The sequence below is a fragment of the Ovis aries genome, chromosome 6 (assembly GCF_016772045.2).
Source record: "Ovis aries strain OAR_USU_Benz2616 breed Rambouillet chromosome 6, ARS-UI_Ramb_v3.0, whole genome shotgun sequence".
Taxonomy (NCBI): Eukaryota; Metazoa; Chordata; class Mammalia; order Artiodactyla; family Bovidae; genus Ovis; species Ovis aries.
Window position 1 is genome coordinate 107,615,904 of NC_056059.1, and position 25,263 is coordinate 107,641,166.

Below are 25,263 nucleotides of genomic sequence, written 5' to 3' on the forward strand. Positions count from 1 at the left end.
GAAACCAGTCCTGAATATTCATTGGAAGGACTGATGCTGAAGCTGAAGCTCCAATACTTCACCACATGATATGAAGAGCTGACTCATTAGAAAAGAGCCTGATGCTGGGAAAGATTGAAGGGAGGAGGAGAAGGGGATAGCAGAGGATGAGATGGTTGGATGGCATCACTGACTCAATGGTCATGAGGTTGAGTAAGTTCTGGGTGTTGGTGATGGACAGGGAAGCCTGGCATGCTGCATTCATGGGGTTGCAAAGAGTCAGACACTACTGAGCAACTGAACCAAACTGAACTGAACTGCTTGGGGTTGATTTTGTAGATCTTTTTTCTTCTCTTTTATTTTTTGACTGTATAAGTCCATTTAACATTTGTTGTAAAGCTGGTTTGGTGGTACTGAATTCTCTTAACTTTTGCTTGTCTGAAAAGCTTTCTATTTCTCCATCAATTTTGAATGAGATCCTTCCCATGTAAAGTACTCTTGGTTGTAGATTTTTCCTTTTCAGTACTTTAAATATATCCTGCCATTTCCTTCTGACCTGCAGAGTTTCTGCTGAAAGATCAGCTGTTAAGCATATGGGTTTTCCCTTGATTATTGCTTCCTGCTTCTCCCTTGAGGCTTCTAATATGCTTTATTTGTTTTTAAGTCTTTGTTAATTTGATTAGTATGTGTCTTGTTTCTCCTTGGGTTTATCCTGTATGGGACTCTTTGTGCCTCTTGGACTTGATTGATTGTTTCCTTTTCCATGTTGGGGAAATTTTCAACGATAATTGCTTTGAAAATTTTCTTATACCTTTATTTTTTCTCTTCTTCTTCTGGGAATTTGAGTGTTGGTGCATTTGATATTGCCCCAGAAGTCTCTGAGACTATCTTCAGTTCTTTTCATTCTCTTTACTTTATTCTGCTCTTCAGAAGTTTTTCCACCATTTTATATTCCAGCTCACTGATTCATTCTCATGCTTCAGATATTCTGCTATTGATTCCTTCTGGAGTATTTTTTAACTTCAGTAATTGTGTTGTTTGTGTCTGCATGTTTATTCTTTAATTCTTCTAGGTCTTTGTTAATTGATTCTTGCATTTTCTCCATTTTGTTTTCAAGGTTCCTGATCATCTTTACTATCATTATTCTGAATTCTTTTTCAGGTAGTTTGCCTATTTCCTCTTCATTTATTTGGACTTCCGTGTTTCTAGTTTGTTCCTTTGTGTGGTATTTCTCTATCTTTTCATTGTTATTATTATTACTATTTTTTGCTTATTGTGTTTTAGGTCTCTTTTTCCCAGGCTTCAAGGTTGAATTATATTTCTTCCTTTTGGTTACTGCTCTCATATGTTTGGCCCAGTGGTTTGTGTAAGCTTCGTATAGGGTGAGATTTGTGGTGAGTTTTTGTTTGTTTGTTTTTCCTCTGATGGGCAAGGCTGAGTGAGGTGGTATTCCTGTCTGCTGAAGACTGCATCTGTATATTTGTCTTGTTTGTTGCTTAGATGAGGCATCCTGCACAGGATGCTACTGGTGGCTGAGTGATGCTAGATCTTGTATTTAAGTGGTTTCCTTTGTGTGAGTTCTCACTATTTGATACTCCCTAGGGTTAGTTTTCTAATAGTCTAGGGTCTTGGAGTCAGTGCTCCCATTCCAAAAGGTCAGGGCTTGATTTCTGGTCAGGGACTAAGATTCCTCAAGTGGTTTGTTATTAAGTGGCATTAAGTGAGATTAAAACAAATATTCCAAAACAAAAAACCAAAGATGAACCTCAGACAAATGGCAGTATAAAATCAGGCAAATAAAATTAAAATAATGAAATATACATACATACATATACACCCATGAGCAAAGTCAAACAGTCCAATAAAAATAAAGTACAATAGATTTACCTGTGAACAAAGGAAATAAAAAAATTATATTTACCAGTTAAGAACAAAACTAACTAAAGCACAAACTGGAGAACAAAACTAAAGCAAGGTACGAAGTGAGGAACAAAGCAATGAAAACAAAACTAACAAATATGTTGAGAGGAAAGAAAAGAAAGAAAGAATAGATATGCAAAGTTAAATAGAGGTAGATGAACAAGATTTATATACATTAAAGATTAACCACAAGGGGAAAAGACCAGTAGGAAAGGCAAACAAAGGAATAAGTGTAGAGAAAATATAATAGGTTAAAAAAAATAAAAGTTAAAATTAAAAAAACAGAGAGAGAGGAAAAAAAAAAAGGAAGCACCCCAGAACTGTAAAAGTCCAATGTAGAGGCAGAGGTTTATAACAACAACAGAAAGTGTGACGGAATATAAACATATACATATACACCCATAAGCAAAATCAAAACATTCCAACAAAAAATGAAGTACAATAGATTGAACTGGCAAACAAAGGAAACAAAAAATTGTTTGTACCAGAGCAAAACTAATTAAAGTACAAACTGGAAAACAAAACTAAAGCAAGGTGCCAATCAATGAAAATAAAACTAACAAATATGTTGAGAGGAAAGGAAAGAAAGTAAGAAGAGATATGCAAAGTTAAGTAGAGGTAGATAAAGAAGATTTATATATATTAAAGATTAACTGCAAGGGGAAAGGAACAGTAGGCAACACAAACAAAGGAATAAACACAGAAAATATATATCAATAGGTTTAAAAAGTAAAAAATTTAAAAAGAGAGAGAGAGAGAGAAAAAAAAAAGAAAAACTCCTTAGAACTGCAAAAGCCTGATGGAGAGGCAGAGGTTTATAATAACAATAAAAGATATGACTGAGAAAGAAAAAAGAAAAGAAAAATTAAAAGCTCAAAAAGTTAATTAGATTTCATAATGCCAATAAAATTGACAACTAAAACAGAGTGGTTGGGGGAAGGAAAAGAAAAGAAAAAACAATCCAAAAGAATCTACAGAACAAGTCAAACCGTAAGAATAATAGATATTTTTCTTCAGTCACTGCTGTCAGAGCCCTCTCCCTGGGAGTCACAGTCCACCTCACCTCCCTAGGATGCCCTCTAACACTATCCTGATCTCTGGACTTGGGCACAGCTCAGATTCTAATCTGGTCCTACTCCTCTATGTTCTTGCCTCCAATGTCCATAGCTATCAGAACTAGTTCATTTTCTTTTGTGGGAGCTCTCAGCAGGCTTTTATATATTCCATAGGCACAGAGTCTGCTTAGTTGATCGTGTGGATTTAATCTGCAGCTTGTGTAGCTGGTGGGAAGGTTTGGGGTCTTTTTCCTTAGCCACACTGCCCCTGGATTTCAATTGTGGTTTTATTTTCACCTCTGCATGTGGGTCGTCCACTGGGGTTTGCTGCTGAGACTGCCCTGGAGGACTTGGGTTTGCCCCTGAGAGGATCAGATGTGGAGGTGGTGCAGCTGCTTGGGTCACAGGGCTTCTGGGAGCACCAGGTACTCAGGGGAGTTGGCATCTAGGGCAGCAGGAAAAATAGTGCTCTAGAAGGGTATGACAACCAGTATTGGCCAAATACAATTCAGTATTTTTGCCTGAAGAACCCCATTCCCTGACAGAGTAGGCTGGCAGGCCACAGTCTACAGGGTAACAAAGAGTTGGACATGACTGAAGTGACATTGTGCTCACAAGCACAAGACATTTTTGCCTGTGGCAGCTCTGCCCCAGTGAGAGTTGAGCGTGAAAATTGCACAGCTGCTTGACTTGAGGGGACCCTGGCAGCAGCAAATGTGCAGGGATCAGACTGCCTCCACAGCAGGAGTTATGGCCCTAACAGTCTTTTTTCAAGCCTCTTGTTGCTAGCGATCAGAAGGCCTCTTTGGCCAGTCTTTCTCCATAGCTCTGCCCATTCAGGCATTTAGAGGGCTTCTTTTCCTGGGGTCCTTCTCTGTTGTTTGGTGCATCAGGCACTTAGAGGGCTCCCCCTGATTGGGGTCCTACTCTGCAAATTGGAGCATTAGGCACTTTTAAGAGGCACCCTTGGTGGGGTCCTACTCTGTAGTTCTTCATCAGGTGTTTGATGGGCCGGCCTCTCTGTTGTTCATCTACTAATGCTGGTGTGTTGGGGGAGAGAGGCTATGGTGGTGGCTCTACCCGCTAGGCATGACTCAGCAGTATCGACTTGCTTTCATGGCTGCCTGGCTTTCCCCCACAGGCATTTCTCACTACAGTCTCCTCCCTCACATCCCCTCGATCCCTCTCAACACAGTCAACAACAGCCCTCTCCCTGGGATTGCCCCACAATCCCTAAACTCCAGCTCTCAGCCGCCGCGCCATCCGGGGTATGTATGGCTGCGGCAAGGACTGTCTGTTTCTCATTCTATTTAGGCTGCCACAGATAGGCTGTTTCACTCTCAGCTTTGAATGTTTCTCCTCTGACTCAGACAATTGCCCTGATGTGGGGATCGATTGGACCCCTGCTTCGGTTCCCCCACCCACCAACGGCAGGCCCCATCCTAATAACACTCTTGTTTTTCCCCCAGTTTCTTCATCCTACCGAGTTTTGCATGGTTCTATATATTATTTTCCACTAGTCAGGTACTCCTGTTTGCTCTCAGCTGGTATTCTGCATGCACTTCTGTGTCTGAAGGTGTATTCCTGATGTATCCATGGAGAGAGGCGTACTCCACATCCACTTACTCCTCCACCATCGTGTTCTCTTCTCTGTTGTTTGTCTTCACATGTCTCTTTCATATATCTCATTCCTGATATGCTGGAATATGTGACTATTACTGACACCAAAGCCACTCTCCACATAGCTGTCACTACTGAAAAAAGCTTCACTTTCTGACTTTGGTTCCACTTTGAAAATCCCAGAGCAATCTATTGGGTCAGAAAATCAGATGTCTACCTCTCTGCCAACAGTATTGCCAGTGAGGTTTGAATCATATAAAAAACACATGGCTGTTGGGGGTTCTAAACTATGAATTTAAAATAGTAGCTGGCACATAGCATACACTTAATATAGAAAAGAATTATCACACTGATACTATCCGGAGCTTAAACAATGAAGAAAAAATGTTCCCATTTCAGACCCATTGAATAGTTCCCAGTTGGTGCAAACATTGGCTCCTCTCTCCTTCATAGGATCCTTAACAGCAATCAACTTTCCCAGACTTCAGCTCCTTGAACTTTTCATCTGTATAAAGAAAGTTTTGTCTTTGTGGGCTAAAGGTCCACTCTCTGATTAATAGCCCAAAGCTTTCTGCTGGGTTAATACTACAACTATTAAACTTTTTTTCTGATATTTTTCTCCATAGCCAAAAAAGAGCTTAAGGAATTAAAGCCCAACTTGGATATATAACTACAGGGCAAAAATCTAATTCTTGTCATAATATTCATGAATGGTTATTAAGAACTTGAAATGTTTTGGTCTATATCATCATGGCTATGAAATTAAAATTTACTTTCCATTATTATAAAAACACCATGAATAAAAGACAAAGTTTGTAATAATAACAGGTTTCACCTTTTTTACCTTGCACTCAACTTGTCGTGTTTTCTTTTTCTTGTTGTTGAACTTCTGTGCTTTCTGTACTTTTCCTACATAAGTCAAAGAAATAATGGTAAAACAACACATATCTTCTCCTGTTTTAATGTGTATATAAACATAATGCCAAGTCTTTTGTGTTAAAAGACATTTTTCCCCACCCTTAAGCAGCAGTGGTACTAAATCTTCTTTAAGGGATCTAAGAGGAGGCATGTGGAGAGACCAGGATTTGGGGAATTTGTCTTGACAGTCTATTGATGCAACAAGCATATTGTTGTACTTTAGAGTATGTGTCTTGAGAGTCCCCTGGATTGCAAGGAGATCAAACCAGTCCATCCTAAAGGAAATCAGTCCTGAATATTCACTGGAAGGACTGATGCTGAAGCTGAAGCTCTGATACTTTGGCCACCTGATTCAAAGAACTGACTCATTAGAAAAAACCCTGATGCTAGGAAAGACTGAAGATGGAAAGAAAAGGGAATGACAGAGAATGAGATGATTGGATGGAATCACCGACGTGATGGACATGAGTTTGAGCAAGCTTTGGGAGTTGGTGAAGGACAGGGAAGCCTGGTGAGCTGCTGTTCATGGCATCAAAAGGATTCAGACACAATTGAGCAACTGATCTGATTTGAATTAAGAGTAGTCACTCAGTCATGCCTTACTCTTTATGATCCCATGGACTGTAGCCTGCCAGGCTCCTCTGTCCATTGGATTCTCCAGGCAAGAATACTAGAGTGCGTTGCCATTTCCTACTCCAGGGGATCTTCCTCACCCAGGAATCACACCTGGGTCTCCTGCATTGCAGGGAGTTTCTTTATTATCTGAGTCACCAGGGAAGCCTATTTATATATCAAACGTATTGTTGCACCTTAGACTGTGAATTGCTATCCTGTTCTTAGTTGCTCAGTCATGTCCTACTTTTTGTGACCCCATGAACTGTAGCCCACCAGGCTCCTTTGTCCAGGGGGATTCTCCAGGCAAGAATACTGAGGTGAGTTTTCATGCCTTCCTCCAGGGGATCTTCCCAACCCAGGGATTGAACCTAGGCCTCCCACATTGCAGGCAGGTTCTTTACCATCTCAGCCACTAGGGTGTCCCAAGAATACTGGAGTTGGTAGGCTATTCCTTTTCCAGGGGATCTTCTGAACCCAGGAATCAAACCAGGGTCTCCTATATTGCAGGTGGGTTCTTCACCAGCTTAACTACCAGGGAAGCCCTTAGAGTATGAGTTACAGATTAAAGAAAAAATCAAAGTATTCAAATTATTTCTCTGTGAACTCTACTTATAAATAATAAATTTCTAGTTCTCCCTTTCAGACTATAAATATACCAAAGGACTTTCTGGATGGGCTAAAGGATATTTGAGGGTCATGGTTAAAGCCCCAGAACCTTCCTCAGAACTGCCATGGTCTTCATATACCCCTGAAGCTATTGTTTCATATTTCTGGACTCCGTCCCAACAAAACTTCTAAAAAGAGTTGCGCTCTCTCCAATCCTTATTTCTCTCCCATTTTGTAACAAAGTTGTCTTTTCCAGTTAAAGCATTATATTATCTTATCAGTTTCATTAAACAGTTGAACTTAGATATAGACCTTGAAGCAGAGACAAAATTTATCTTGGAAAAAAAGTGGGAGAAGACTTCCAGAGAGTGCTTTTCATGAATTCATACACATGGACTCTGGATGCCTCTGACAAGGATCAAGAACAAGGTAGATTTTGGTGTGATATGAATTAGTTCATTAACTCAATATATATTAACATGTGTATACATATCATGATCAGATACTGTAAATAAAACAGCAGATTAGACATTTCACTGCTGTCACAAAGTTCAGAGATGGAGATGGCCCCTGGGGTGTGGGTCCAATAGACATCAAAATACAGGTTAATTCATTATTGTCAGTGAAGAGTTTTCAAAGACATACAAAGGAGTTTTAAGTTTTATCTTATCTCTCCTAACAACTTTTTTGACACTAGTCATATTTCAGGCACTATTCTGACAACTTTACATTTATTCACGGTTTAATAATTTTGGGAACAGCCTTACGATATAGAGAGACTTTAGTTATCTCCATTTTACTTGTGGAGAGGCATGTGGTATTTATTTCACTCTGCTAAGGATTCAAAGCTAGTAAGAGGTAGAGTCAGGATTTGAGCCCAGATAGTCTGGCTTCAGAGTCTGAAGTCTTTCTATTTATTATTACAAATATGTGACTAAAGTAAGGCTGTTTATATATGAAAAGTAAAACATGGTTTAAAGATGCTGGGAAACCCACTGGAAGATACAGTATTATGTATGAGAGCCTAGGCTAGACTCCACAAGACCGCAGACTCACTCCCCCTGCTCTGTGTAGAGTGTGAATCGCATGGTAACATACAGAAAGGTCTGGAGGATACTTGGGATACTTGGCAGAATTAAGAGAATCATGTTTACATTATGAGAGGTGATGATGCTGTTTCCTTTTGCACTGGTCAGGCCTGGAGAGAGAAGAGAGAGGGTTAACTTTTGTTTGTCTCTGTCTTCAAATACGTCATCCTGGGCCTGAAGGTCATGTATTCAAAGGTAAAAGTTGTTTGTTGTTGCTCCAAGTGAGTTTTTTGGGCAAAAAGACATTGATGGATGAGGATAGTTCAGCTATCTCTTATGTTCTTTGACTATGCATAGTGTATGAAGTTGTATAGTCACAGAATATCTTACCATGGGCTGCCTTAGGGAGACTGGCTTTACCTCCCCCAGGACTTGATCTATCATGAAAAGCATTCATGGCTAGGGGATATCAGTAAAACAGACTCAGAATTGATTTCTCACTAGATGGCATCTTAAGGTGAGGTCACACATAGAAATTAGACCAATTCTGTTCCATTCTCAGCAGAGTTTCCCTTGAGCTTGATACAGAAACAACTGTCTCAGAACTATTACTATAACTATTACTGGATGGAAACGGTTGTGTACATAATCACACCCTACACAGTCCTGGCCTAAACACACCCTAGTCTCTCTCCTCACCATCCTGTCTATAGGGTACACCCATTCCAGATGAAAGACTGTACTCATTTGGGGCTCTTTTCCTTCCCAGCAAAACCCTGAAATACTACCACTTATTCAGGTTGGCCCAGAAGGAAGAATTTTCAAGAATAAACTAGTTAATCATTGGATGAGAACAAAATACCATCTTTATTATTGACACATCACAGTTTGGAGGATGCAGTTCCTGGTGGGTACACTCCCTGGTATTGACCCTTTCCCCAAATTGGAATACTGTTCATGGGGTTCTCAAGGCAAGAACGCTGGAGTGGTTTGCCCTTCCCTCCTTTGGTGGACCTCCTTTTGTCAGAACTCTCCACTATGACCCGTCCATCTTGGGTGGCCCCGCATGGCATGGCTCATAGCTTCATTGAATTATGCAAGCCCTTTTGACATGACAAGGTAGCTGTGATGCTGGGAAAGATGGATGCCAGGAAGAGAAGGGGGTGACAGAGGATAAGATGGTTGTATAGCATCACTGACTCAATGGACCTGAGTTTGTGCAGACTCTGGGAGATGGTGAAAGACAGGGAGGCCTGGTGTGCTACAGTCCACGGAGTTGCAAAGAGTCGGACACGCCTTAGTGACTGAATGACAACCAAGTTAAAAAGAATTAGTCTTCCGTGGACAGGTATCACTAGACCCCTGCAAACCTCCACTCCTGGGGAGGAAAAAAAAAAAAAACAACTGTGTGACCTATGACAAAAAGGATCAGAAGAGACCTTATACACTTCCAGAAGGAAAAGGAGGAGTTGTGTCAAGAAGGTACAGTTTTTTTATTTCCCAAATTACTTCAAGATTAGTCATTAATTTCTCCACAATGTAGTGAGTAATGAAACAGAGAAAAGCTAGGAGTGTTTGACTAATTAATCTTGCTCCACAAGGAAGGAACCTTGAGAAACAGGGGGAAAGAATTCCCCTTCTGCCTTCCCCTACATTTTGCTCTCTTAGTGCTGTTTTCCCTGACCAGGAAGAAGAGCAAAAGTTTAACAAGCCTGTTCTTCCCTGACCTGTGTGGGCCCTCCCCCAATGTCAATGCTTCGTTTTGAAGTAACCTTCAGGAGCACTGTGATCAAGGCTGACTACCCTGAAATCTCCTGCCCAAAGGCTCCAAAATGGGTGAGAAGAGCTCATTACTTAAAATAAAAACAAGGTTGAAAATTTAATCTCTATTTGATTTTCCAATCTACATTTTCCCCAAAAAACATTGCTTAGCATAGTCTGTTATGAGGTCTGTGTTGAGCATGATTGATGACATAAGTATACTCCAATAAGAAAATGTCAAAAAAAGGTGGCACACATTTGAATATAAATACTGTTACTATTACTTGGGAAATATTAAAATAGGGATATTAAATTCTTTGTAAGTTAAAGTCCAAATATATTAAAGTTTCATAGAATTAAGGTTCCAAGTCAATTTTTCTTATGATCATGATTTAAAATTTCAAAGAATATAAAGTACTTCTCAACTTTTAGTCCGTTCAGCCTCAGCTGAAAGAGTTCTTGGCATATTGGTAGGGACAGTGTTCTTTTAACTTGAAGACTAGTTCCTTTCTCGCTAGAAGGAAAATATTTCCTCTATGGCCTCAGACTTGTATTTGTTCAACATTGAGTCACTGATATTCCTCATTATCTTAAAGATTCCCAGGAGTTATGAAAAACAAAATTATCACAGCACTGGCATCATATCTCAGAAGTGGAAAAAGCAAATCAATCCTTGCTCCTAAAAGAGTTTTCTCAGAAAAAGAAAATTACTTCCAAGGCAGTTTTTGGGTGTGTTGCCAAAGACCACAGCAGAGCCATTATCCTGAAAGAATATGGCAGTCTCAGTTGGGTCTTACTGGGATACCAGGTGGTTTATATCAATTTTCTGATATCTAAGACTTGGAATTAAAACTCAATTGGGAAAGTCTCTCAGCAAGAGGTTAATTTTGGCACTATTTAGCACAGCAATGGGGCTTCTCTGGTGGCTCAAAGAGTAAACAGTCTGCCTACAATGCAGGAGATGTGGGTTCGATCCCTGGGGATGGGATCCCCTGAATAAGGAAATGGCTACCCACTCCAGTATTCTAGCCTGGGAAATCCCATGGAAAGAGGAGCCTGGCAGGCTACAGTTGATAGAGTTGCAAAAAGTTGAACAGGACTCAGTGATTAGACAACAACAATGCATTCTCCTTCCTAGAGCTGATGTTAACAATTTACAGCCAGCCAGAAGGTTCTTTGTGCTCTGTAATGTTCACAATTTACCCCATTTCAGACCAAATACAGGACATATTCTTTACATACTGATGTCGGAAAGTTCCGTAATGACAATCTGCTCTTTCTAATCAACTCTTGCCTCTGCTTCCCCTTCATAACAAAGCTTCTGAGGACAGCCCTTAAAAACCATGGTCTCTGCTCTTCACACATATAAACCAAACATAGGACAAGACTGAGATGTGTTCAGCTGCATACGGAAGGAGTCCACACATTTGTTGAGGTTTGGGAAGACTCTTGCACGTGGGCCATTCTAGCCACTCCCCTGTGACAGTGGCAGCGACCAGCTAAAATCACAATACGGCAAAGGTTCAGCATCCTATACCCAAGCCACGCATTCATGAAGCTAATTCTGCAACTGAAAAATCAGCTGTTGTGCACTACAGGTTGCAAATCACTAGGATTTAAAAGAAAAGTCAACATGGTCTTGCTTAGGAAATTACTAACAAAGCTTACAGCCATCTGTTCAAACCATACCCAAAGCCCAAATCATTTCATGTGTAATTTGTTCTACAAAATTTTACACCTTGCTCATTTCTCAAGGCCCATAGCTCCCACATTAGATTTACTTGGAAGGAACTAAATAAACAATACTCTTCTTTGCTGTGACCTGGGTCACAAACTAACTGAGAAATAAACAGCAAAAGGAGCCAAAACATTCCCTTCAATAATAGTAAAGGTTTATGTGTATGATCAACTGGACTTCCTAACACTGAACATCAAAATTAGCCATACTTAACGGCTTCCCAGGTGCCACAGTGGTAAAGCACCCACCTGCCAATGTAGGAGAAGCAACAGGTGAGGGTTCATTCCCTGGGTCAGGAAGATTTCCTGGGCTAGGAAATGGCAACCCACTCCAGGATTTCTGCCTGGAAAATTTCATGGACAAAGGAGTCTGCAGGGCTACAATACACAGAGTCACAAAGAATTGGACATGACTAAGCAACTGAGCATGGCACGCACTGGTCACCCTACAAGGAAGCAGACTCTGTACAGATTAGGCATGGAGGAACAAGCAAACAGAAAAAAATGTGTTTGAGGAACAGCTCCTCCTCAAGATGATAAGGAGAGAAACTAAGCCTACCAGGCCAAGTTGCAGAGAGAAAAGTTATTTCCCCAGCCCAAGGATAAGGAGAGATGAAGACATGCATCTGAGAACATTTGCACAGGCTGTGTGTGCCCAATTATTCCACTGGGCCTGTTGAAAGAGAATACAATGTGAATAGTGTCCCTAGATTTGTTCAGTGCACGAGATGGACAATTATGTTCAGCACACTGGTAACGAGGCAGAAAGAAGCCAGGGCATTATGTTAATTCAGGGTTTTCTTCTAAAGCAAGAAAATATCAAGAACAGGGAAGAAAAGTTTTTGTCAGAATGAAGTGCCTAAGAAGTCCCTGAATATGAAATTCTCATTCTTGGTTCATTACACAAACCCTTTCTTTATTTCTTCTTATATGACTGCTTAAGACAAAAGAATGTTGATTCACTTCTACTTAGTTTCCTAGTTAACTTGTGATTTTTTCTTATTGTGTTCTCATTATCATGAGGATATTGAATTTTAGCCAAAACAGCTCAGTTTGACTATTTGGTTGAGCTTCAACTATGTTGTCTCCTTATTCTTATCATAAATGGAATGCAGTATTAAGCTATCCCTGCCCACTACTTTTATTTTCCTTATGAATGCCTATTAATCTGTGTTCTCCTAAGTTGCCAACTTAACTGACGATCTAACAAATATTATCAGTACATTTTCAATCCCCAGCAATTTTTCTTCTGATTTCCTCTCTATATATTTATTTTACTCTTTCCCTCTTAATAATAGATATATAGAGATACCATATATCACAATAGTATGTCGATAGTAATCAATAATTGGTAGTAGTTATATCGTCCAGTTATTCAGTGATTTTAAATTCTGTGTATTAATGTGCAATATTATAATTTTAAATTTTTAACAAAGCCTTGTAAATTGGGATTATAAACTCTCTTTAAAGACGGAGAAAAACTTTCTCAGAGAAAATAAGTAGTAAAATAAGTACCTAGAGTCCATGAAGCATAACAAGCACTGTAGGTCTAAAGCACATATTCCTTCCACTTCATAGTGCTGAATGTTATGACGGAAATCCAGGGTATTATTTATGTCAATTGTAGCAACTTATACAAGGAAGTTGAAGCCAATTACATGAAGATCAAAGTTTTTTTAAACTCCGGGATTTGGTGATGGACAGGGAGGCCTGGCATGCTGCAGTACATGGGGTCACAAAGAGTTGGACATGACTGAGCAACTGAACTGAACTAAACTGAACAAGATTTTTTTAAGAGGTCTTAGTCACTCAGTCGTGTCCTACTCTTTGCAACCCCATGAACTGTAGCCCATCAGGCTCCTCTGTCCATGGAATTCTACAGGCAAGAATATTGTAATGAGATGTCATTCCCTTTTCCAGGGCATTTTCCAAACCCAGGGATAGAACCCAAGTCTCCTGCATTGCAGGCCAATTTTTTTTTTTTTTTTTTTTTTTTTACCATCTAAGCTACCAGGGAAGCCCCATATAAAGATCAAATATATGCTTGATATGTAACATGTGTTCACTGGCAAACCAGATAATGTAGAAACTAATTGCTGAAAATATAGAGAGAAGGACCTGCATTTGTGACCTCTGGTAGAAACTACTGGAATTTGGTAGAGAATGACTTAAAAAAAATGTTCTGATTTACTGCTGTCATTAAAGTTCTCTTGTGTCCATTCATCCATTCAAAGTTTAGACTCCTGGTAAGCATCAGGAATCTTTACTGGGTCCTGAAGATACACCAGTGATGTAATAAAGAGCTCAGAATCTAGGTGAAACCTAGAATGATACAGTTACCACTGTAAATGTGTAATTGGGCTTCCCTGGTGGCTCAGTAGTAAAGAATCTGCTTCCCAATACACGAGACAAGAGTTCAGTCTCAGGGAGGTGAAGATCCCCTGGAGAAAGAAATAACAATCCACTCCAGTATTCCTGCCTGGGAAATCCCATGGACAGAGGAACCTGGCAGGCTACAGTTCATGAGTCACAAAGAATAGGACATGACTTAGCAACTTAACAAGAACATCAATCCATAAATTTATCAGAACAAGCAAGCTATTGGATGCACTTTCAAGGAAAGTAACATTTGTTCCACTTCAGTTGGACTGTGAATCTGGAAACTCAGAGAGGCTGGAAGAGAGACATAATCTTTATTTGAGTTGGATTCTTCTTAAGGTTTAGTAGAATCTTTCCAGGTGGGGAAATGAATGGATAGGGAGACCAGGTTTAAGGAACAGTTATGTAAATGTAAAGACATATGGTATTTTTTGAGGAAGAATATAATTTACCATTACTGAAATATAAAGTATGGTCGAGTGGATGGCTATGGAGTAAAAGCGATAAGGGGATATCAACTTGGCAAACCCATTTAGGAGGTAATTAAGACCTCTTGCTTTCAAGCAGGAAAAATTTATGAGCATCTAAGTCTTGCCATTTGTTGCTTATGTATCTATTATTTCTGACAATATAGCTTACATTACCTTAAGCAAAACTAAAATATTATTATCTTAAGATAGCACTTTACTGAGTATGTACTAAGTGCTGTGATTTATACCCAGGACTTTTCACATGCTGCTGCTTTTAATCTTCAAGGCAACTCTAAGAGAGAGGAGCTGGTGTCACCTACATGATTACCTAAATCTAGAGATGGCAAGAACTTCAAGGTCACATACATAATAAATGATAGAGTTAAGTTCAAACTGAAGGCTTCTCTCTCCAAAGTCCAGGCTCTCACACACTATGTTCCACCTTCTTTTATAAATTCTGGACTCCCTTATGTCTGAAAGCATGAAGTTTCACATCAAGCGAGGAGGGAGAACAAAGCCATTTGTAGTTGGAAGAACAAAGCCATTTGGTGCCAGTGGGCAAGAAGCAGGTCCAGAGTTGAGGGTGAAATTGATGCCATGAGAAGGAACTTTAAGGGAAGAGAATGATCAATTTGAAGATGTCCTGAACCTAAGACCAAAGAACTGATCAAGGAAACACTGCCCAGGCATCAAAATCTAGATTTAAGAGGGAATCTGGCTGGAAGCAGTTCTGGAAAGGAACTGAGCCACTATAGGAAGAAGGGACTAGCCAGAGTCCCTGATAGGAAGAAAGGAACTGAGGTCTGGTTCAAGAGACAGACTGCTTAAGGCTCAGGATAAGGTGATATCAGATATGTGCAAAAATATCTAGGTATTCAGTAAGTTAATTGAGCAGAGAGTGTTTGCCTCTAGTAACAATTTTTATAATAATTATACTAATAATCTTATGGAACCAGTAGATTATAATGAAAGTAGGGACACTGGAGAGAGATCGTCTAGGTTCACATATCAGCTTAGTCACTACCAGAGATGGGACTTTGGAGTGATTAATTAACCACTCTCTGTCTCAGAGTCCTAATGAATAAAATGAGGTTAATGATAATGCTTGTATTTATAAGTTTTCTGATGATTGTTCAAGAGTGCCCAAGAATTAATGCTTTTGAACTGTGGTGTTGGAGAAGATTCTTGAGAGTCCCTTGGATAGCAAAGAGATCAAACCAGTCCATCCTAAAGGAAATCAGTCCTGAATATTAATTGGAAGGACTGAGCTGAAGCTGAAACTCCAATACTTTGGTCACCTGATGTGAAGAACTGACTCATTAGAAAAGACCCTGATGCTGGGACCGACTCAATGGACATGAGTTTGAGAAAGCTCCGGGAGTTGGTGATGGACAAGGAAGCCTGTCATGCTGCAGTCCATGGGGTCACAGAGAGTCAGACACAACTGAGTGACTGAACTGCACTGAAGATTAAACAAAATAATACTTGTATACAAAACGTTCATTACAGTGGCCGGCACATTCCATAATGCTATTATCATTCTTAAAATGACTTTAAATATGAGAAAATTAAAGCACAAAGAGGCTGTGATACTTTCCCAAGATTAAACAACAAATGTACAGTAGAGATGCAATTTTAAATGAGTGTGTGGTTCTGTAATTCACAAATTTAACCATTATTCAAGGTTGCTTCTTTCAGTTTGGTAAGGCTTCTTCCTTATTATGATCAAATCTTGCTCTGTAAAACAATCTCAGTTGTATTATTGAATAAAATTAGCCAATAGCTGAAATCTATTCATTTATCCAGTCATCTATCTCAGAGTTTTAAGAATATTTTGTGTTTTAATGCTTCTTCTTTCAATAAAGCTTCTTCCTTATCATGATCAAGTTGTGCTTTACAAAATATTACAATCTCAGTTGTATTATTAAATAATATTAGCCAATACTTGAATTCTATTCACTTATCCAGTCATCAGTCTAATAGTTTAAAGAATATTTCTTATTTTAACTAATGGCTGTGTTCATATCTACACTAAAATGTTTCACCCTTGTGGTTACTCATTGCTTTTGAAATGCCATCAATCTCTGGTGATAAATTGTATTAATTCTGTTATAAATTTGAAATCATGAAAAAAAAAAACCAATGTAGATGTACACTTCCTCAAGTGACTCATCTCCATCTGTTGTGATCAATCCTTCTAGAACCCCTCAGAAGCTCTACTAATAAATTAATGTCCTTTTGCAAAGTGGTTTTTTCCTGGTTTCTAACATGTGACTTTCCATTATTGGTGAGAATAGCAACGAATCACAAAGCATAGAGTGATTATAATGTCCAAAGATGAAGCAGAGGGTGAAATACAACTTTGCCAATGTGTCATCCTCAGCTCTGTAGGGCCCTTTTTCTTTTTTGCTAGAAGTCAGTAGCTCTTAGTAACCAACCACTTGCTGCCATCTAGGATCTGAAGGCTGCTGAAAGCCCATATTCATCTTGCTATGTATATTCCAGTTCTGTCCTCCAGTCAGATACACTTTGAGGTTTACTTTGCTTTATTTTATCTGATGGCAAAGAATCTTGCAATGCAGGAAACCTGAGTTCCATCCTTGGCTTGGGAAGATCCCCTGAAAAGGGAATGGCTACTCACTCTAGAATTCTTTGTTAGGGGCTTCCCTGGTGGCTCATACCAGCAAATGTGGAAAACTCAGCAGTGGCCACAGGACTGGAAAAGGTCAGTTTTCATTCCAATCCCAAAGAAAGGCAATTCCAAAGAATGTTCAAACTACTGCACAATTGCACGCATCTCACATGCTAGCAAAGTAATGCTCAAAATTCTCCAAGCTAGGCTTAAACAGTACATGAACCAAGAACTTCCAGATGTTCAACTGGATTTAGAAAAGGCAGAAGAACCAGAGATCAAATTGACAACATCCACTGGATCATAGAAAAAGCAAGGGAATTTACAAAAAAAATCTGTCTCATCGACTATGCTAAAGTCTTTGACTATGTGGATCACAGCAAACTGTAGAAAATTCTTAAAGAGATGGGAATACCAGACCACCTTACATGCCTCCTGAGAAACCTGTATGCAGGTCAAGAAGGAACAGTTAGAACCAGACATGGAACAATGGACTGGTTCCAAATTGGGAAAGGAGTACATCAAGGCTATATATTGTCATCCTGCTTATTTAACTTATATGCAGAGTACATCATGCAAAATGCTGGGCTGGATGAAGCACAAGATGGAATCAAGATTTCTGGGAGAAATATCTATAACCTCAGATATGCAGATGACACCACCCTTATGCCAGAAAGCAAAAAGGAACTAAAGAGCCACTTGATGAAGGTGAAAAAAGGACAGTGAAAAAGCTGGCTTAAAACTCAGCATTCAGAAAACTAAGGTCATGACATCCGGTCCCACCACTTCATGGCAAATAGATGGGGAAACAATGGAAACAGAGAATTTATTTTCTAGGGTTGCAAAATCACTGCAGATGGTGACTGCAGCCACAAAATTAAAAAAACAAACAAAAACAAAAACCACTTGATCCTTGGAAGAAAAGCTATGACAAAACTAGATAGCATTAAAATCTGGAGACATTGCTTTGTCGAAAAAGGTCCATCTAGTAAAAACTATGGTTTTTCCAGTAGTCATGTAAGGATGTGAGAGCTGGACTCTAAAGAAAGCTGAACACTGAAGAATTTATTCTTTTGAACTGTGGTGTTGGAGATGACTCTTGAGAGTCCCTTGGACTGCAAGGAGATCAAACCGTCAATCCTAAAGGAACTCAATCCTGAATATTCTTTGGACGGATGGATGCTGAAGCTCCAATACTTTTGCCACATGATACAAAGAGCTGACTCATTAGACAAGACTCCAATGCTAGGAAATACTGAAGGCAGGAGGAGAAGGGGAGGATAGAGGATGAGATGATTGGATGGCATCACCAACTCAATGGATGTGAGTTGAGCAGGTTCCAGGGGATGGTGCAAGACAGGAATGCCTGGGATGCTGCAGTCCATGGGTTCTCAAAGAGTTGGACACAACTGAGTGACTGAGCACTCAGCACAGCTGAGGGACTGGTAGCTCAGATGGTAAAGACTGTCTGCAGGGTGGATACCCAGGTTTGTTTCCCGGGTTGGGAAGATCCTCTGGAGAAGGGAATAGCTACCCATTCCAGTATTCTTGCCTGGACAGAGATTACCGTCCATGGGATCCAAAGAATGGAACATGACTGAGTGACTAACGCTTTTACTTTCATAGCTGATTTACAATATTTTGTTAGTTTCAGGTGTATAGCGAATTCACTTAGGTTGTACCAGGCTGTCTTCTCTCTCTGGCCTTACGTGGTCATCCCTCTGTGCATGCTTGTTCTAAATTCCTCTTCTTATAAGGATATCAGTTTTACTGGATTACAGACATCCTAATGATCCCATTTTTCCTTGTGTATGTGTTTATCCATGTACACTCAGTTGTGACTGACTCTTTGCCACCCCATGGACAATACCCCTCCTGGCTTCTTGTCCATAGTATTTCCCTGGCAAGAATATTGGAGTAGGCTGCCATTTCCTCCTCCATTTTACCTAAATTAGTCCTTAAAAGACCCCATCTCAAACACAGTGACATTCTGAGGTCCTGAGAGTTAGGAGTTCAACATGTGGATTTTGGGATTGAGACACAATTCAGTCCATCTTGCCCTCCAGCCTTGACAAAACTTCTGCTGAGATTCCCTGGAAAGCAGAGTGCCTCCATCAGAGCTCAGTTTACTGGTCTTATGATACTGTGTTCACTTGTCATCTCCTAAAAGCTGTGATCTCTCAAGTTTTGGTCTATCTCATATCTGTCTTCTCTCCTCAGTTATGTACTACATTTCCTGACAACATAGATGGCTAATAAATATATGTTACACTGGTCAATAATCCAGGGGAAAGGAGTAAAATTAACTTATATACATTAATTTAAAAATAAATGTTTATCTATGTGTCTATCTATCTATTGATCTCCCATGCAATAGTTTCCCTTGTTGTTGTTGTTCTTATTCACTAAGTCATATCCAGCTGTTTGAGACCTCATGGACTGTAGCACATCAGGCTCCTCTGTCTCTGGGATTTCCTGGTCAAAAGTACTAGAGTGGATTGCCATTTCTTTCTCCAGAGGATCCTCCCAATCTAGGGATCAAACCCACATCTCCTGCCTTGACAGACTGGTTTTTACTTCCATGCACTAGAAGTAATTTAATTAGGAGATTTGATGACTGTTAGTTTCTTATACTTGAAACATTCTTAGATGATTTTGATTTTTCCGTCAACTTTCAAGATAGCGCTCAACTTCTATTCTTGCTTAAGTATCACTTTTCCTTTCCTTTTATATTTCCATGTATCTTAAAGAAGCTCCTTTACGCAATTAGTGACAATATAAGGCTAGGAGACAGGGTTTCTGTGGGTGATTTTCCACATAAGACATGATTTACTCTGGAATTTAACGATGGAGGAGTATGGAGAGTCATAGTAAGTATCTGGTTTATGGAAAGTACACATTGATTCCTGATTCAGGATTTGCTATGGTCAAATACAGCTTTAGGAAAAGGAGCCATCATATTATATGATTTATTCATCTTTCTTTTTTTAAGTTTTTTTGTTTGATGTGGACCATTTTTAAAGTCTTTATTTACTTTGCTAGATAATGGCTTCTGCTCTTCAGCCAGAGATTTAACCAACACACCCTGCTTTGGAAGACAAAGTCTTAACCCCAAGATCACCAGGGAAATCCAAGTTACATGATTTTTTAACCCCTATGTTGGACATCCTTATATTTATCAGGCTTCATCAATCACTATGAGACCTACTAAGAAGATAGGAGGGACAAGCACGTCAACCACTGAAAAGGGAACCGGGATGAGAGTGAGGGTGGACAAGGAGAGCCAGGATGCTGATGGATCACATCCTTGCTCCATCTGTATCTCTCTGTGCTCCCATCCGCTGCCCTCATGGCTCAGGGAGATGTTTGCTTCAGGTGTTTAATGAACTGCTGAGAGATCAATAGCCTATGGCAGGTAATTTTGAAAATTTTCCCTTGATTCAGTCAAGTGTTTTAATTCCTCATAAATTCTGATGATGTAAACCCTTTGTGATTAGCTTAGTAGTTAAATATCTACTTACAGGTGCTGATAGAGTGTAAGAAATTTCATTCTGTTAGACTTCTAAACCCTACTGGGTTTAGCACTTCATCAGTGCTGATAGCTGGGAAATTTTCCCTTTCCAGCTTCCCAACTGGCTAAGATCATGTCTTTAGCCAATTTTAAGGTCAACCAGGGTATTTTTTCCATCAACTTTCTCCCCTAAACATTACATTACTTAACACACACACACAGACACACACACAAGGAACATTTATTCATTTATTGAGAATGTATCCTGTGACCAGTATGTATCCAACACTGAGCTAATTTTTCACTACAAAAAGATGAATAATTAAGATCAAAATGAGTCCAAATGTGAGGAATGTATGTATAACTTGTTTTATTGTCAAGTGAGCTTCTGATTGCATATAAAAAGTAGCTTTGTTCTTTCTTACATCATCCCTTCAATTCCACTCTCTGGGATGGCCCTTTATTTCTGTTTGAAACTTTAGAAATATTCCACAATTTTGCTGATGATTCACATCTTTCTATGCTTTTAGGGCATGACAAATCCACTCTAGTTGACTCAAAACAACAACAACAACAACAACAACTCTGGTTTGGTCTAAGGCAATAATAAACACTCAAAACTCTTCACCAGCTGAAAACCCTAGATCTGATTTAGCCTTGGTAGACTGCAGGGGGTAAAAGTTGGTTTCTTCTTTCTTTCTCTTACACCTCATACTATTCAACTGCTATTCCTGATAGTTTCAGAGGGAGAGGTAATTGGAGGGAAATGACAGAATTGTCAGCCAGCATCTGTGCAACTAAGGTATCAAATGTCCGTGTGATTTTTATTTTTTTTTTCTCTCATTGAGTACTTCTGTGGATTCCTCAGAGGTCTGTTCTTAGTACCCCAACTGCAATATCCTTGATTTGATCAATACTTTTTTTTTTTTTTTCCCTTTCCTAACTAGCTCTTTATGCCAAAAGCACATGGGGAAGTGCATCTTGATTGCATTATTCTACCTTTTGCTGTGATATCAGAAAATGACATTCCAAGAGGTTGCAAAGAGTCAGACATAACTGAACCACTCAGCAAATCCAGAACCAAAGGGTAGCCCTATATTTTGCTGTCTCTTGATAACCTGTGGCAAGCTCACCAGGGATTCTTCTTATAATTTCCACTTCCCTTGGGTAAGATTCTTGATGGAAACATAGAACACCCATGATGTTCTTCCTAACAGTCCTCTCTTCCGAACCATTTCCACTTCAAGTATATCTCTGACAGGACAGATATCCTATTTTGAATAGATGTTGATGAGAACTGATTCTTCTTTACAATTCAGTATTACATCCAAGATAATTTTCTAGATGTTGGTTCCTTACATGTTTAATGTTATTTCTCCTTTGTTATTCAGGTGCTTATAATGCTGGGCTTCACACTACATGCTTATTTTACTGTAGGACCCCTGGAACTGCACTTTTGTGTACAATGTATAACAGATTTATTCCTGAAAGAACTTCCTATGCTGGCACAGCTATCAATAACTAATATTGAAAGTGACTCTAAATTTCACACATATAATCTACTTTGTTGTTTTCCAGTCACTAAGTCACGTCCAACTCTTTGCAACCCCGTGAACTACAGAATGCCAGGCTCCTCTGTCCTTCACTATCTCCAAGAGTTTGCTCAAACTCATGCTCATTGACTCAGTGATGCCATCCAACCATCTCATCCTCTGTTGCCCCCTACTCCTCTTGCCCTCAACATTTTCCGACATTGGGCTCTTTTCCAATGAGTTGGGTCTTACCATCAGGTGGCCAAATTATTGGAGCTTCAGCTTCAGCAACAGTCCTTCCAATGAATACTCAGGGTTAATTTCCTTTAGGATTGACTGGTTTGACCCTGCAGTCCAAGGGGTGCTCAAGAATCTTCTCCAGCATGACAATTCAAAAGCATTAATTCTTCAGTGTTCAGCCTTCTTTATGGTCCAGCTCTCACATCCATACATAACTACTGGAACCAGCCCAGGTTCAATGCATGATACTGGATGCTTGGGGCTGGTGCACTGGGGTGACCCAGAGGGATGGTAAGGGGATGGAGGAGGGAGGGGGGTTCAGGATGGGGAACACGTGTATACCTGTGGCAGATACATGTTGATGTATCACAAAACCAATACAATATTGTAAAGTAATTTTAAAAAAACAAACACAGTTTTGCCTATATGGACCTTTGCAGGCAAAGTGCTGTGTCTGCTTTTTAAGATACTGTCTAAGTTTGTCATAGCTTTACTTACAAGGAGCAAGCATCTTTTAATTTTGAGGCTACAGTCACCATCCACAGTGATTTTGGAGACCAAGAAAATAAAATCAATCACTTTTCCCAACTTTTCCCCATCTATTTGCCATGAAGTAATGGGACTGATGTCATGATCTTGGTTTTTTTGAAGGTTGAATTTTAAGTCATCTTTTTCACTCTCTTCCTTTACCCCCCATCAAGAGGCTCTTTAGCTCCTCTTCACTTTCTGCCACAGCGTGGTATCATCTGAACATCTGAGGTTGCTGGTATTTCTCCTGGCAATCTTGATTCTAGCTTGCGCTTCATCCAGCCTGGCATTTTGCATGATGCACTCAGCCTTATAATTTACATAAGCAAGGTGACAATATACAGCCTTGAACCACTCCTTTCAATATTTTGAACTGGTCCATTGTTCCATGTCCTGTTCTAACTTGCTTCTTGGCCTGCATATAGGTTTCTCAGGCGACAGGTAAAGTGGTCTGGTGTTCCCATCTCTTTAAAAATTTTCCACAGCTTTTTTTGATCCACAGCCAGTTAAAGGCTTTAACATAGTCCATGAAGTAAAAGTAGATGTTTTTGGAATTCCCTTGCTTTTTCTATTATTCAATGGATGTTGGAAATTTGATAGCACCACTTAAAATCCTTTATATGATATTTCCCATGCTGGTAGTTATAGATGTGATGTCTGATACCTACCTACTTTGCAAAAAGGAGGAAAAAAAAAAAACAAACCCTGCATTATTTATTACTGTAACCCCATGATATAGTAGTGCACTCAGTGTATATTTGAAATTTAGTAAATAATTGTTAAATTCAGTAAATATTTGTTAAACAAATGGAAACACAAAATATTGCACTTTAATTTAGTACCTATTTGCTTTGTTAGTCTGCAGTCAGAAGGCTTCATTCACTAGTATTCCATACTAAGCTGAGTCAAATTTATTTCCATAATTTTTACAGCTAGCCTTCTTAGAAATCATGCTGAAAAGCCAAATGAACAAAAGAAAATGATAAAACCTCTAAGGGAAAAAATTTCCATTATCTTTAATGGTACTGTCCAATCTATGTGCAACCCTGGCTTGATTCCTGGGTTGGGATCCAGATCCCTTGAAGAAAGATAAGCTACCTACTCCAGTATTTTGGAGCTTCCTTACTGGCTCAGACAGTAAAAATAATCTGTCTGCAGTGTGGGAGACCTGGGTTTGTTCCCTGGGTTGTGAAGATCCCTGGAGGAAGTCATGGCAATCCACTCCAGCATTCTTGCCTGAGAATCCCATTGGCAGAGGAGACTGAAGGGCTACGTTCACGGGGTTGCAAAGAGATGGATATGACTGAGTGACTAAGAACAGAAGGAGGATTCTCTGAACTATATCATTCAGAAAGATTACTTCTCTTCTCCAGAATGATGTTCTTTCCTGACCTACTCCTAAAAATTGTTCCTAGTCCACGTCAAGTTTGCAAAATATTTTCTTTTGGAAATATGCTTGTTAAAAAGTCTTATAGGGAAAAGCAGGAAAAATGAGTGAAAAGTAGTTTGGGTCCACAAGTCTCATGCACAACACTTAGGAGTATGAATTTTATGTGTTGACTGTGAAAATCCATACTTCTATCCAAAGAAATGCATACAGCCAGTTAAACAAAATATCTGTAAAAATCCAGAATGCAAAGATTTCAGTTGCAATCTAAGCAGTCCCCAAACCTTCAAGATTTGGGGTTTATACTAAATAACAATATCTAAATAAAATTGAATATACAAAAACCTTATGGACAACCTATGTTATTCACCCACTTCCCCATATTTTGGGAAGTTCTTCTATGAACTTGCATTTCTCAGAATTTCTTATTAATCTAATATTCAGCTTCTATTCAAATCTCCTATCTTGTTTCTTTTGGTTGTTTCCTTTTATGTACCAATTATTAATGAGAAACAAAGCAAACAAATGAACAAACTAATAAGCAAACAAACAAAAATCCTTGGTCTTTATTTCCTCAAGGCACTGCTCTAACATGGTCATTCTTCTGAGTAGAATTTGACTGAATTAGCGGGCTCATGCGAGCAAGGAAATAGTAAAGAGACAAGAAACAAATAATTTATAATACTTAAGTATCAAGTTGCTTCAAAGAAGCCAGCCCAAAGTTTTATCCCTTAGACAGATTATCTTCCAGAGTCCCAGCCTCTTATCTGGAAGTTGATCATTTCTATTAGAAACTCTTGCATCTCTTTATATATGAGAATCCATACCTCTTCCTTCCTGGACTGTCTATCAGTTCAGCTCAGTTCAGTCACTCAGTCGTGTCTGACTCTTTGCGACCCCATGGACTGCAGCATGCCAGGCTTCTCTGTCCATCACCAACTCCTGAGCTTGCTCAGACTAAAGTCCATTGAGTCAGAGATGCTATCCTCTGTCATCCCCTTCTCCTCCTGCCTTCACTCTTTCCCAGCATCAGGGTCTTTTCCAATGAGTCAGTACTTTGCATCTGGTGACCAGAGAATTGGAGTTTCAGCTTCAGCATCAGTCCTTCCAATGAATTTTTAGGTTTGATTTCCTATAGGATTGCCTGATTTGATCTCCTTGCAGTCCAAGGGACTCTCAAGAGTCTTCTCCAACACCACAGTTCAAAAGCACCAGTTTTTCAGCACTCAGCCTTCCTTATTATGGTCCCATTCTCACATCCGTACATGACTATGTATAGAAAACCTATATTTTTGTGCAAAACAACTAAGTTCTCCTTAGCTTTAGTCCAGACCATCTGAGGCTT

The 25,263-nt window shown here is 39.5% G+C and overlaps 1 protein-coding gene and 1 long non-coding RNA gene across 2 annotated transcripts in view; one reads left to right on the forward strand and one right to left on the reverse strand.

Moving 5' to 3' along the window:
- LOC132659983 (uncharacterized) overlaps positions 1–11,654 on the reverse strand; it is a 41,201-nt gene extending 29,547 nt beyond the window's left edge. Inside the window, exon 1 of the long non-coding RNA XR_009601113.1 lies at positions 11,489–11,654. This is a non-coding gene — a long non-coding RNA (uncharacterized LOC132659983). The remainder of the gene's footprint in view (positions 1–11,488) is intronic.
- The window catches only part of LOC132659984 (uncharacterized), a 57,870-nt gene extending 40,479 nt beyond the window's left edge, over positions 1–17,391 (forward strand). The window contains exon 2 of the mRNA XM_060417492.1: positions 17,373–17,391. The gene's annotated coding sequence lies outside the window, so the exon portion shown is untranslated. The remainder of the gene's footprint in view (positions 1–17,372) is intronic.
- The last annotated feature ends 7,872 nt before the right edge of the window (positions 17,392–25,263 follow it).